Genomic DNA, 14,688 nt, shown 5'->3' with positions numbered 1-14,688 from the left:
CATCCCATCTTCGCCTGGTTTGCGGCTCACAGTGGGGCAATAGATAGGCTGGAAATAGGCCCCAACTTCCTAGAGTGAGGCAGCACTTCGCATACCCAGAAGCCGAAATATACGCGCCTAGGGGACTTTTACAGTGAAAATTTAGTTGTAAAGTGAGTTTAGGAGCCTATAGGGCTAGGAGGCAGCTGAGCAGGGGGTTAGTAGATCACAGTGGCACCTAAATTTGGGAGTTAGGTGCTTAAGTACCTTTGTGGATCAGGACCTACACTACTTATTAACCGCTAGCTGTGAACTGAGGCACATCATCAGGGTAGTGTGGGGATGACTATGTTGTTGTTGCTTGTGCTGTACCTTTTCTTTGACTAGAGTTCAGTCCTTAGTGCTGACACATGCCTGAAAATTCACTTAAGAGGACATTTGGTGAACCTCTTTTTCTCTCTCTCTACACACACACACACCCCCCCCTTTCTTGATGATGCTTTCAGATAAACAGCCCTGGCAAAGCCTAAATTTCATTTTATCTCTACAGGTAGGCTGAGGGAAAAAAATCAGTGCTGTCTGCCTGCAGCCCAAACAGCTCACTTTGCTGCCAAGTGCCTTTTCAAAAAAGGGAAGAATACAAATTAATTTCATACCTGTTCAGTAATAGGCATTGTTCTAACCATATCTCCAATGATAAGGGGCAGGAACAGCTTGTTTTCTCATTGCTAAGCAACGGCTCAAACAGCGTGCAGAATCTCAGCCAGCCCTCATGGGCTGATAGGGATCAGTGTCTGAAGTTCTTGTTTGCATTCTAAAGTCAACAATTATTGTAGTTCTCTATTAGCCTTCTTTTAAGATGGGTTGTGGCTGGACAAGATCCAACCACGATCCTGCCTTAATGGCCATAAAATACTCTCTAGAGTTTTAATTCACTCATTTCTTTCTGATATAATGGGAAACTGAAATAGGTGGTGATGAGGACAAAATGAGGAAATATGAAATGTTTTTTTAGAAAGTAAAACCCCACAGTATATATGGTGCCTAGTCATGCATGGGGTAGTCTGCTTTAGGTATACAATGTACTATAAATCATCAGATGGCTTTTGTGTCTGCAAATGCAAAGACATCCACCCCTTGCAAAAAACTAGTAAATTAGGAAAGCAGGAATCCACGTGAGACAAGCTACAGAAGCTCCTGTTCACTTGGCTTTTCCACCAACCCTGAGTTTAACACTGTAATAGCCTTTGTACACATCTCTAAATAGCAGAACAGACCGTTTTGGGCTGGATCCTGTCGAGCTGGGGTAAGAGTGGCTGCATGCATGAGTACAAAGGAAAAGGCTGAGCAGGGCAAGGCACACAGTAGGACGTGATCCTGCATTAATGAGCATTGCTGTGCTACTGTCAGATTACTCCGGTCTGCTGTCAGGAGTGAGGCCTAGGAGGACAACACACCTCATGAGCATGATGAGGATTATACTTGGCTCATATTGCCTCAGTCACACCCATTCTCTGCCCTTGTGAGTAAGGATGCAGAAGCACAGGAGCCTTGAGACTTACTACTGTTTGTTGTGGAAGTCCTTACTGACTTACAGAAAAGCAGTTAAGCACACGCGTAATCCCATTGACTTCAGGAGGACTGCTTACAATACCTTTGAATACCCTGCTGTGCAAAGACTTGCCAAATCAAGGCCTTTATATTACAAACTGTCAGGAATAAGTTTTCAGAAAGGTGTGTGAAAACTGCCTGAGTCAGGACACTAACACATCACACAATGATTTCAAAATACAGGGGTGAGAAGTTGGAACCATCCCTGGATACTGCTTACTCCAGTGTTGTCACCTCAGAACATATGAGAAACTGCCAACAATGGAATACAAGGCAGACTTGCGCTGATGCATCATGTTATGTAACTTCCGCTTTATCATCCTGTCTGAAATTTCAAGTCTGCTCAGCAAATAAAGCCAGAAAATATCTGTTTTCAAAACTGGCTGTAAATGTTCTTTTATGTGAATGACTCAAATATAACCTCAAACTCTGGACATTTTCAGTACAGGCTTTCGAACAGTATCCGTCGTTTCACTTGTCATTACTGGCAAGAACTCCCTCTTGTGGAATGATGTCTTCCCCCCTCCCCCCCACCATGTAGTACAAGATTTCATAATAAAACTGATGCTGATAAAGGTTTTATCTACATGAGGATAGTTAATAATAAACCACAATAAAACCCCACTGAAATAATCTTAAACTCGTTAAATGCAAGGGAACGTAGACATGAAACTCATTCCTAATTTAATAATTCCTACCATTGTCCCCAGACATTGCAGAACACGGAGACAAACTCTGTTGAGCTGCATTTCAGTTGGAAAGGGACACACAGTTTAAGGATAATGTAATAAATTGTATTATATGTAAACAAGAAATATTGCTGAGACCCAAAGTTTGGGACTGTTGGGATTTGGGATTTTGGCTGAGTTCTTTCTAGAGATATGGTTCATATCCCCATTTCCCCAAATGTGGGGGATATTTGGATGCAGGGTTTTGGGTTAGACAGATCTCTAACAGAGCCAGTTCACAGCAGTCTGTTATAGAAGAAAGGACCTCAATCAACCTCTCTTTCCTTAGGCCAAGGACTAAGGGCCAGATTCATAAAGATATTTAGGTGGCTAGCTGCCTTTTTTGACTTAATTCCCACAGTTAGGTGCCACTGCCATTTGCAAAACCACTTTCAGCTGCTGCCTAAGTTTCTGCTGGGGGGAATGCACAAAGCCTTTCACGTTTTGATTCAGCCCTACTGTTAACTAGTGCAAGCCAAAACCCCTGCAGCCTGGAAGGAGGATTTTCAAGCTACATGTTCCCCCACCAATCTCCCAGCAGGTTTGAATCCCCACTCTGCCTGATTTGGAGCAAGCATTTTGAATCCTCCAGGTCTCCTACATCACAGGTGATTGGCCTAACTACCAGGCCATTGAGTATTCTGGGGCTGTTGGAGCTGTTCTTCTGTTGGAATGGTTGCACTTGGTATAAATAGTTAAATATTCACTGGAGCAGAGATGTGAACCTGAGTCTCAAACCTTCCAGGTGCGTGCCCTAGCCCTTGGGTTATGGGGTCAATCTCTTTTTTCCTCTGGTCCAATGAATATTTAATTATTTATGCAAAATGGAATAATTCCCACAGGATGAAGGACACTCAGATCTCCCACATCCAAGGGGAGCAGCCTAACCTCATTATAGCCAAGAGCCCAGTGTGTCTTCCTTTTGCTGATGTTTTATGAGAAAGGGCTGACCTGGCTTAGGAAACTAGCTCCTGAAGATGGTTCATAGCTGAGAATCCTGAGTGGAGGGAGTCACTTGCCTCCTGCCTGCTAGTTAGGGCTCTGATCAATGAGTGTTAGGTACCTAAATACCTTCAAGTGGCAGGGCCTAAGCTTGCCCCTTTCCTGTGCATTTCACTCCAGCTCAGGTTGCTGGCTTCTGAAAATCCCTTTTTTAAGGTGCTCAACTCTCCTTATACCTGGGGAACATGGGTGTCTAACCTGGGTTTAAGAATTCCTGTAGACAGCAGGTTTCAGAGTGATAGCCGTGTTAGTCTGTATCAGCAAAAACAACGAGGAGTCCTTGTAGCACCTTAGAGACTAACAAATTTATTTGGGCATAAGCTTTTGAAGTGGGTTCTAGCCCACAAAAGCTAATGCCCAAATAAATTTGTTAATCTCTAAGGTGCCACAAGGACTCCTAGACAGCAGGGCACCTTGGGGTTAGGTGTAGCCTTGCCTCGTTTTCTTTTTCCTCACATGGGGTTAGTGTTTATCAAACACTGCTCATTCAGGTAAGTCACATTAGCTAAAGAAGAGGGATTCATTACAGCATATTTAAACCACCACACTGGCAACTTCAGCATAGAGGTTGAGGCTTGACTGGCATACAGAGTGGTGTACCCTCTTGCCCTCTGCCAGCTTTGCACTGAGGTAGGTTGGAGGGGCAATGGGGGCAAAGCTTGCACTGTTTCTCTCAGTCTATTCACTGGCTCTGTGGATTTCCTGGCTTGCAGTTTTAAATCAAACTTTTAATGCTATTAGATTTTTTAAAAAAAAATTGATGATAATTCTAAAGGAAAAAGAAAACCATACAGTGTACCCCCAAACAGATTGGTGTGCTTGCATCTGGGCCGGTTTATTGAGCTGGGCAGAGAGCTTTATCTCCTTTTCGCTTTGAGAAAATTGCTCCACTGGCTGTACTTGTTTTGAACTTTTAATGTGTATGACACTGTGTGATTGAAACGTGACCATTTATATCATTAATATTGCCACTATTATACAATTGCAACAAATCTTGTACAAAATACGTCCTGTAAGGTATCAATGGAAAAGTTAAGATCTATCATAGAATATCAGGGTTGTAAGCTCCTGCTCAAAGCAGGACCAATCCCCATTTTTTGGCCCAGATCCCTAAATGGTCCCCTCAAGGATTGAGCTCATAACCCTGGGTTTAGCAGGCTAATGCTCAAACCACTGAGGTATCACTTCCATATGATTATCCTGTTTGTATGAATGTATTATCCTTTTTTCTAAAGTTATGACTATTGACTATGTACCAGTATTTCAAATGTGTGTTTTCTCCAGGGGTAGTTTACATCCAGTCTGGCCAGCACATTGTGAATGAACTATTAGAGTCAATGGCCCATTAATGAACACTTAAATCTTACAATGAACCATAGAAGAAGCTTGTCCCCGCCCGGTGAGCCTTCCTGTGGATGCTTTAGACATAGTATGGGTAATTGCCATTCCTCTGAGTCATCAAAGCATTCAAGTCATCAAGGGCATGTGACTAGCTCATGTGACCATGGACTCCATCTTGTGCCTGTAATTTTCCACAAGCTCAGACTGAGAGCAGTCCCTCCACACGGGAGAAGGTATAAAAAAAACCCTGGCTGGAAGCATCTCCGTTTGGCTTCTTTCCTGCTCTGATCCCTGGACTATGGATTTATACGAAAAGGAGCATTCTTCCAATCAATGGACTGAGGACTTTCCAAGCTTTTGGAAGTTACAAGAGATTTTACAAGCCAGCAGTTTATTCCATCGCTGCTATAAACCTGATCCAAGAACATTGCAATGAGTGTTTGTATTTGTTTTCCTTGACCATTTTAACTCTCTCCTCTTTCTTTCTTTTCTCTTATAAATAAACCTTTAGGTATTAGATACTAAAGGACTGGCAACAGTGTGATTATTGGGTACGATCTGAGTTATATATTGACCTGGCTGTGTGGCTGATCTCTTGGGATTAGAAAAACCCTTTGTTTGATGAAATTGGTTTTAAGTAACTACTCATCATAAAGTCTAGTGTCTGGGTGATGAAACAAGGGCTGGGATACCTAAGGAGACTTCATTTCTTTCTTCTGGTTAACCAGTGTGGTAAGATAGAAGTTTACTTTTGTTACTGGTTTGGTATATTTTATGGAAGAATAACCACCAGTTTGGGGTTCCAGAGTAACAGCCATGTTAGTCTGTATTCGCAAAAAGAAAAGGAGTACTTGTGGCACCTTAGAGAAGTGAGCTGTAGCTCACGAAAGCTTATGCTCAAATAAATTGGTTAGTCTCTAGGGTGCCACAAGTACTCCTTTTCTTTTCACCAGTTTGGGGGTGGGTCTGCCCCATTTCTCAGCAGTTCGTCCTGAATCTGGTATGCTCAGCTGTGACCCACTGAGGAACGGTGACAATGTGTGTCAAAGGTGTTTTATTCAAAATTGAAACAAATAAAATAAGTTAGTCACTCCTCAGAATGCATCCGATGAAGTGAGCTGTAGCTCACGAAAGCTTATGCTCAAATAAATTTGTTAGTCTCTAAGGTGCCACAAGTACTCCTTTTCTTTTGACTCATCAGACATACTTTTTAATGTGTTAAAACTTCCACCTCACTATACTGGCTATTTTGAAGGCAGCAAGGTCTGCCATGTAGAAACATGTATGCTCTACCTGACTGTCTACAATTGCTCCTTTGGAGACATTGCAATTTGACCAAAACACATGAATATGTTCATGAATTTCCCCCACTGAGAACCAAATTTAACCATTCCTCTTGAGGAGTCTGCAACGCAATCATTGCAGTCCTGAGCAAGTGCATGTGAACTAGAAAATGAGATTGACTAGTAAAAAAAAAGTGGTCTATTTTCATTATCCAAGCTGAATTAAATGGAAAAAAATAAACACACTGCATAAATAGTAAAAAGAAAATTAAAAGTTTTTTTTTCTGTTTAATTATCTATGGTGAGTTACTAATAGAAAATGTATTTTAAAATCTGGTTTTCAGGTTGACAATTAACACTTTACTTAAAAACAAGCATACCTCTGATAGCTCCTCAGACCAACATACTCTGTTGTTTAAATTGCTTTTCCAGATTTTTTTTTTTAAAAACAAGAGAGGATTTTTGACCCGGTGGCCTGTCATAGTTCAAGTGGATGTCATGATAAGGAACCACAGTGCAATGGTACCTTGTCAGTCGTCTTTTCTTTTCACAGAAAGGAGTCATAATATTAATGCAGAGTTCTTGTGATTATTTATATAGCAGCATCAAGATATATGATGCCATTCAATGGGCAAAATGCCCAAACATGTCACAAAAGGGTTGCGCTCTCAAGGCACAGTAGGACTGGTGCGATACAAAACAAACTAAACAGAGTAGTGAGAGGGTGTGGTGGCCAGAAAGTGTTAGATTGGGAAATAAAAAACCCCAAACCTGAAAATGTCATTGGGCAGGTGAGTTGACAATTTAAAAAATGTAATAACTCATTTTATGTATATGTGTGTATTTATATATTTGGAAACATTGAACTGATCCAGTTTACAAAATGGACTTAATGACCTGTAAACTCTTATTTTAAATAGAGGCCAAAGCATGCAAAACCAACAGACTTTTGTTTTCTTATAATTTTTGTACTCATGTAACTTTAAATCTCAGATTGTGATTTGACTGCACAAAATTCCATCTGAAAACACTTCTGAGATTGGAGTTCAAGAGGCCTAAACACAAGAGTTTATAGACAGAAATACTGGCAGGCCCTTAATTCTCACTTACAAGGATGGATTTTGAAAAATGGAATATGTACTGCAGCTCCACATTTCACACCAATGCTGGAGTCATAATTCTGAGAACATTCTGGAAGGTCTTGAATGTGATAGTGCAGCTGCCACATTTTAAATCTTTCCTCTAAACCTTTGAGTGGCAGGTGACTGAAGGGCTTTGGGTCCTGGTAATAGGGCATAGAAGCATTCACCATTAGGATGATGGTTCAAATTCAGCCCATGTCAGTAATGACTGAAAGCAGTCTGAGGCTCAGGAGCTGCAAGTGGCTCTTTAATGTGTTTCCTGTGGCTCTTTGTAGGACATGATATTAAAACTGTGTGATTTAATTATTAATCAATCAAAGTTATTAACCAATGAGGATTCTTTTACTATGTTATTACCCAATTGTAGAATACTTGGTAAGTCATTTGGCTGTGAGAAAAAATATATATATAAAAAGAAACAAACAACGAATTCACACGCTACTGTGGCTCTTTTGGGTAATGTTGATCGCTAATTTGGCTCCTGAACCACTGAGATCTGAGTATCACTGACTGAAAGTCATTACTAGCTGATGACTGTTGGATGGTTTACTTGAAATGACTTGGTGGGTTTTCAGTCCACATCATAAAAACCACCAGCATGATTAGAAATAACTGGGCACTGTAAGAAGGCTCAGCAAAGTGGCCCAGCTGAGATATTCTCTCCCAGTACAGGTGGTCTTTTCAAGTCAAAGTTTAAGGCATGTTAGCAGGGAAGTACTGAGATATTTGCACTGCAGCTGTCCATGCTGTACCTGTTCTGTGGACAGAGGACTCTAGTTTTCAGGGCTGTCAACTGAGCACCATCCCTGGGCACTAAATTAGCTTGCTAGATGTGTGGGTGGGTACCCTTTCTAGCAACTAAATAAGTCCCTCCCATAGTGAATAGTCACAATTTCTTGCCTCAACAAACTGTGCCAATATAAAAAAATGCCATGTGTGAGCAGGAGAGACATTAACAATGTATTTGGGGGAAGTTTTCTACTAGAAAATCTACCTGCCAATCTGGCCTGTCATTTTTCTCAGGCGAATATCAGTGTAGCTAACCCTGAGTGACCTAATGTTTTACAGTGGATTCAAGAGGGATTGAATAGAAGTCAGAGTCATGCTACTAGAAACTGAAAGGAGAAAGTGGATGATGTGATAATTCTCCACACTCAAAAGTGAAAATAATGACTTCCAGTAGTTTGGAGGAAATGAACTGACAGGCTCAGCTCTGGGTAAACTTTCAAGGAGCAGTGTCTTCTGCCACTGAGTGTATTCATGGGTTGCAGATAGTGGAATGCCTTCAGCTATGGAGGTTAGCTGTGATGTAAGCAGGGAAACCTGTTGAATAAGCAGTGATGGACCATTTGACAACAGTACTAAGGATATGGTGGAGCAGCAGATGGCACTGCTGCTCCTATAAATGCCACAAATATCCACTGTGCCATGGGCCACAAATGTCAACTACTGTGACATAGTGAGTGTGGGCTGCCATTCAATAAGCTGGTTGCCAAAATCACTGCTGCCTTGTGGGTTAAGCCTTTTGACTAAAGGGTAGGGTTCCAAACCAAAACAAACAAACAAAAACTGGTTGCACTTGATTCCTGGAGCTTTTGTTCAGTATTAGCCTCAAAGTTAGACCATAATAACCTGACCTAATTGTCCCTAATTGACATGCAATTTGACTGGCCCTTGGTGTGAACCAGTACCCCACATGTCTGGATGCGTGAAATTGGCAGCTGCAGGGATAGGCACATGAAATGTAAGAGGATTGAATCAACCCAGGAAGCTTGCCAATATATGCAGCAAAATGGAAAGACTAGACATTACACTAATGGAACTAAGATGTTTTGGAGAGTCAAGATGACTTTATCACAAGTCTGCTGAGAAACAAAGAACACGTAGTTATCAGTGCAAATGGATGTCAAAGTAGGAGGAGTGGCAATTAAAGAGGATAGAACTGTATCTGGATGGATTGAACAAGCAAATCTGTCATCTGAATGTGTAATGCTAATAGTGAAAAAAGCACCTCCAAAAGATACAATGATTATTCAAGTATGTATGCCAATAACTGCAGATTCTGATGAAGATGTTGAAAAATGTTATGAAAACACTGAAGAAGCAATGAAGAAAGCAATGGAAAGACAGAGTGGTAATTCTTGTCTGGGAGACTGGAGTGTAAATGTAGGAAAGGCAAGAATAGCTGTGGCAGTTGGCCCATTTGGGTTGGTGAAAAAAACAACAGAGGAGAAAGATTCATAGAGTTTTGTGAGAGACATGACCTCACCTGCAATACTTATTTTTTAACAAAAAGAAAGCACAAGGGAATCACCAGGAGGGATGTATACATACCAAATTGATTTTTTTCATGATCAACCATAAGTATAGAAACAGTCTTAGGAAGGTTAAGGTTATGCTAAGTGCAGCTTGTGATCAGATCATAGATTGGTGTTGATGAGACCGAATATCAAACTGAAAAAGTTACAAAAAGCTAAACGCTATGTAGGATGGAACCATTAAGTTCTGAGAGATCAGGAGATACAAAGTCAAGTTAATGAAAACAAAGTGCAAGTGACTTGGGACTGCATCAGGACCTGGTCTCAAAACGTAGCCCACTGGTTCTTTGAAAGTAGCCTTGGCTATTGCACCATGCCAACTCCTCAGTTACCAGGGAATTCACAGACTCTGGTGGGCCAAATTCCAGGGTTCTGTGACCTGTTTCCTGATTGGCCACATGATCTTGACCCTGATTGGTTGGTGATCATATATAAACTTTCTGCATCCTTTCTGCTCTTGTTTGAGCAATGAACCATTGCCTGTTAGTTGCTACTTGAACCCTGCGTGACCTCGCTTTGCTGACTTGCCTGACCTGTCTTTCTGCCCAACTTAATCCTGCCTTGCTGCCTCACCTCATTCCACCAGCTACCTCGCTGTACATTCCCCTTGGATTGGATCTCCTGGCTATTGGATCTCTTGCATAAACTCTGATCACTGAACTGGACTGCCTTTCAACCTGCCTGACCCCTGGGCATTACAGAATGTCTTTAAAGGTACTATTGAAGAAGCTACTGATAAATATGTGAGGAAGAAGTTACTCGCTAAGAAAAACCCCTGGATAACGGATGAAATCTTTGCTCTGATGGATGAAAAAAGGAAAGTAAAAGCAAAAAGATTGACAACGGCAAAAGAGGAACACCAAAGAATAAATAAAATGATAAAGAATAAATGCAGATTACCAAAGTCTGAATGGCTGGCTGAATGAGAAATGCAAAGAAATAGACAATATTTGATGGCAAGAATATGTCGAGGAACTATATGGTTATGATAGGCCTGAAAAACCTCGACTAGAGATCAATCAAGTAAGACCTCCAATAATGTATTAAGAAATCATGTCAGCAATAACAAGACTTCTGAATGGAAAAGCATTAGGTTGTGACAGAATACCAGCTGAATTGTTAAAAGCATAGGGGATGAAGGCTTGAAAGCCCTGTCAGAGGTAATGAAGAATAAGTTTGAGAGAGGAGAATTGTCAGAAGATTTTACAACCTCACTGTGTACCCAAATCTCCCAAAAGAACAATGCTATGGATTGTAAAGACTACAGAACAATCAGTCTAATGTCACATGACTTTAAGATACTTTTGTGAGTTGTTCAAGTCCAAATATAAGGAAAGATTGATAAGTAAATAAGTGAACAACCGTACAGCTTCAAATGTGGAAAGGGCATGATAAACGCCATTATGAACTTGAAGCTCAAACTAGAAAGATCAATTGAAATGGGGAAAACTCTGTATTTGTGTTTCATTAACTTCCAAAAAGCATTTGAGAGAGTCTACCAAAACAAATTGCTCAATATATTAAGAGCTGTAGGGATTGATGGATGTGGCCTCCGAAAGATACAACAATTATACTGAAATCAGAAGATTATTTCCAGTTATAATGGAAGATGAAAATGAAGATCTAAAAGAGATCAAGAGAGGAGTGAGACAAGGTTGTATGCCACCAACTTTATTCAACATTTATAGCAAGCATTTAAATTAACTGAAGAAACATAATAAAATATTAAGATGAATGGAAAATGGTTGAATTATATCTATTATGCAGATGACACAGTGCTGTTGGCTGATTTCAGCAGAAGGTCTGATAAAGATATGAAGATTATATATGAATATGGCAAAGAATATGATCTAGAGTTTAATGTGGACAAGACAGTAACTAAGGCCAGGATCCTGGAAAAACGTGCAAGATTCCAGTGAACGACACAGTCATACAGCAAATGAGAAATTATTCTACTTAGGAAGCATTATTACAGAAGACAAGATAAGATGCTCCTGGTGAGTGGGAAATCATTCTGGAGTTGGAAAATCCATTGTGGGGGCCATTGTCATGCAAGTGTGCAGGGCCACTAACCGTCTCCTGCTATGCAGACTGTGTCTCTGAGCAACATGCAGGACATAGTGGATGGATTTGCAACATTGGGATTCCCAAACTGCGGTGGAGTAATAGCACACATAGCCCTATTTTGGCACCAGAGTACCTTGCCACAGAGTACCTCCATAGAAAGGACTACTTTTCTATGGTTATTAGCGGGGATGTTTCACTGACACCATTGTTGGTTGATCAGGAAAGGTGCACAAGGCTCACATATTTAAGAACACAGGACAGTTCAGAAAGCTACAAGCAGGGACTTTTTTCTAGATACTGAAGTCGTCACCAGAATAGCAAGAGCAAAAGAGACATTCTGGAAGAATAAACATGATAAGAGGGACATAAATCTGAAACTGAATTCTAACTCTTAAAAGCATAACTTTGTTCTGCATTAAATTACTACAGCTGTGAAACATGGACATTCAAACAATCAATAATAAAGAAACTACAAACCTTCGAAAAATGGTGTTATAAAGAATTCTGAAAATATCATGTATAGACGATGTAAGCAAAAGTATTGGAGATGACTGGAATTTAGCAAATGTTCATTAGAGATTTTATGACAAGAAAGATTTGATTTTCAAGGCACATTTTAAAAGGTTTAGAGGCTGATGCATGTTTATGGGCACTGGAAGGGAAAGCTGATGGCAGGAAAACATGAGGCAGAAAAAAAAAAGATCTTGGATGGACAATGTAATATCCTGGGTGGATCACAAGGACTGTTCATCAACAAAGAGATTAGCAGAGGATTGTACAAAATAGGCTACCATGGTTGCAAACCTCTAGTAATAGAGATGCCACGTATGAAGAAGAACCTACGGGGTACTTAAAAACTTTAAAAGCTCAAATCAACATCAGACCAAAGAATTCCTTTTGAAATTCCTCTGGATATCTGTTGTCATTCAGCTCTATGAATCTACATTATGGTTTGCAATTTAGTGTACAATGCCAATAAAACTGAAGCTAGTTATTTACTATGTAAAATGATATAACATCTTTCATTCAAGGATGTCTAAGATATTTTTGAATATTGTTGATCATCTTCTCACAAGTGCTCGAGTTGTGTTTACTTAAGCCATGTCTATGGTACAAACTTTGGTTGATGCAAGTTACATTGGCATTATGCCATTGCAGTTAGAATATCACTTGTGTGCATGCATACTTGGCTCCCTTTGCTGGTGTTGTGCATATTCACCAGGAGTGCTTGTGTCCATGCACATTGTGGTGCACCAAGTAGATATCCCAGTGCACAACCTGCAACCGTGCAGCACACTCTCTTTTGGGAAGTTTTGGCAATGCATGTTGGGGCAGAAATGAGTCGTGTAGGGATGACTGGGACCAAGGGGCAACTTCCTGGCATGCAACTGTCTCCATCCCATACTGTCATTTGTATCCCATAATTTTCATACCTTTTTTAAAAATCCTATGAACCAACACGGACCTTCTCGTTGTCTGCCATCTGTGACAGAAGCATGGAGCCTGCATAGTTCTGCAGTATTGTCATAAGTATTGCAAGCACAGGACGCACAATCCTCTGGCATTTGCAGAGCCATAAGAAAAAACAAATCGGCAGGAGACATGGCAATTTCTTGGACAGATTGCTGTGGGACACATTGAGAACCACTTCAAGGTCATTGGTGCAGTTGCAGATGTTGGAGAGCCATTTCTGGGCTCAAGAAACAAGCACTGACTGGTGGGATCGCATCATAATGTAGGCTTGGGATGAGGAGCGGTGGCTGCAGAACTTTTGGATGCATAAGGCCATATTCCTGGATCTGTGTGTCGAACTTGCCCCAGCCCTCCAGCACAGGGACACCAAAATGAGAACTGCACTGACGGTGGAGAAGCAAGTGGTGATCACTCTGTGGACACTTGCAATACTAGATTGCTCCTGGTGAGTGGGAAATCATTCTGGAGTTGGAAAATCCATTGTGGGGGCCATTGTCATGCAAGTGTGCAGGGCCACTAACCGTCTCCTGCTATGCAGACTGTGTCTCTGAGCAACATGCAGGACATAGTGGATGGATTTGCAACATTGGGATTCCCAAACTGCGGTGGAGTAATAGCACACATAGCCCTATTTTGGCACCAGAGTACCTTGCCACAGAGTACCTCCATAGAAAGGACTACTTTTCTATGGTTATTAGCGGGGATGTTTCACTGACACCATTGTTGGTTGATCAGGAAAGGTGCACAAGGCTCACATATTTAAGAACACAGGACAGTTCAGAAAGCTACAAGCAGGGACTTTTTTTCTAGACAAGCAGATTACCATTGGTGATGTTGAAATGCAATTAGTGATCTTGAGGGACCCTTGTTCCTCTAGCTCATTAAGCTGAACACCAGCCACCCCGACAGCACCAAGGAAAGATTCAATTACCAGTTGAGTAGGTGCAGAATGACAGTTGAATGTGCTTTTTGTAGATTGAAGGGATGCTGGAGTTGTTTACTAACAAGATTGTCTCTCAGTGAAAAAAATATCCTTATGGTTATAGCTGCCTGCTGTGTCCTGCATAATATCTGTGAAGCAAAGGGAGTGGGAGGGGAAAGTTGCCACCAGGGTGGAGGGCAGAGGTGGAGTGGCTACCTGGTAAATTTGAACAGCCAGACACAGGATTTATTAGAAGACCTCAATGCGGAGCTATATGGCTCAGGGAGGCTTGAAAGAGCACTTTAACAGCGAGCCACAGTAATGTATTGTGCTCAGCCTGGCCCTGCTGTTTTGGGGTCTGTTAGGAATTGTGTTGTGCTTGGTGTACATCAATCAATATAACACTGTCACTGCACCTATTTTTGTGGTGCTCGCTGTGTTTGTCACTGATCCTATGCATTGTGTCACACTGTACAATAATAAGTAAGGGGGTGGTTTCAGAATTGCTAGACAGTCTGCAGTGTATATTGTAACTAAAAAATATGAATTTTTTCCAAATAGTGTAATTTTATTCAGTAACAAAATCTGTGCAAAGAAAAATCTGTGCAACTGAAAATCAAATACATTAAGAACTTAGTAAGTTAATGGAAAAGAACTTACTAAAGGGAAAGAACATTCATGTCCATTTTGCCTACACATACAGCAACTGTGGCTTTCAAGGGTCAGTGTGAAGCTGTGGCTATCCTTAATGTCCACCAGGATGGAGTGATAGGGGAAGGGATGTGCCCCTGATACCATGTGGAATGTTGGGGTGTGGGGGAG

The sequence above is a fragment of the Eretmochelys imbricata genome, chromosome 6 (genome assembly GCF_965152235.1).
Source record: "Eretmochelys imbricata isolate rEreImb1 chromosome 6, rEreImb1.hap1, whole genome shotgun sequence".
In the NCBI taxonomy this organism is placed as follows: Eukaryota; Metazoa; Chordata; order Testudines; family Cheloniidae; genus Eretmochelys; species Eretmochelys imbricata.
The sequence above is the reverse complement of the archived record's forward strand: the minus strand, read 5'-3'. Positions refer to the sequence as shown.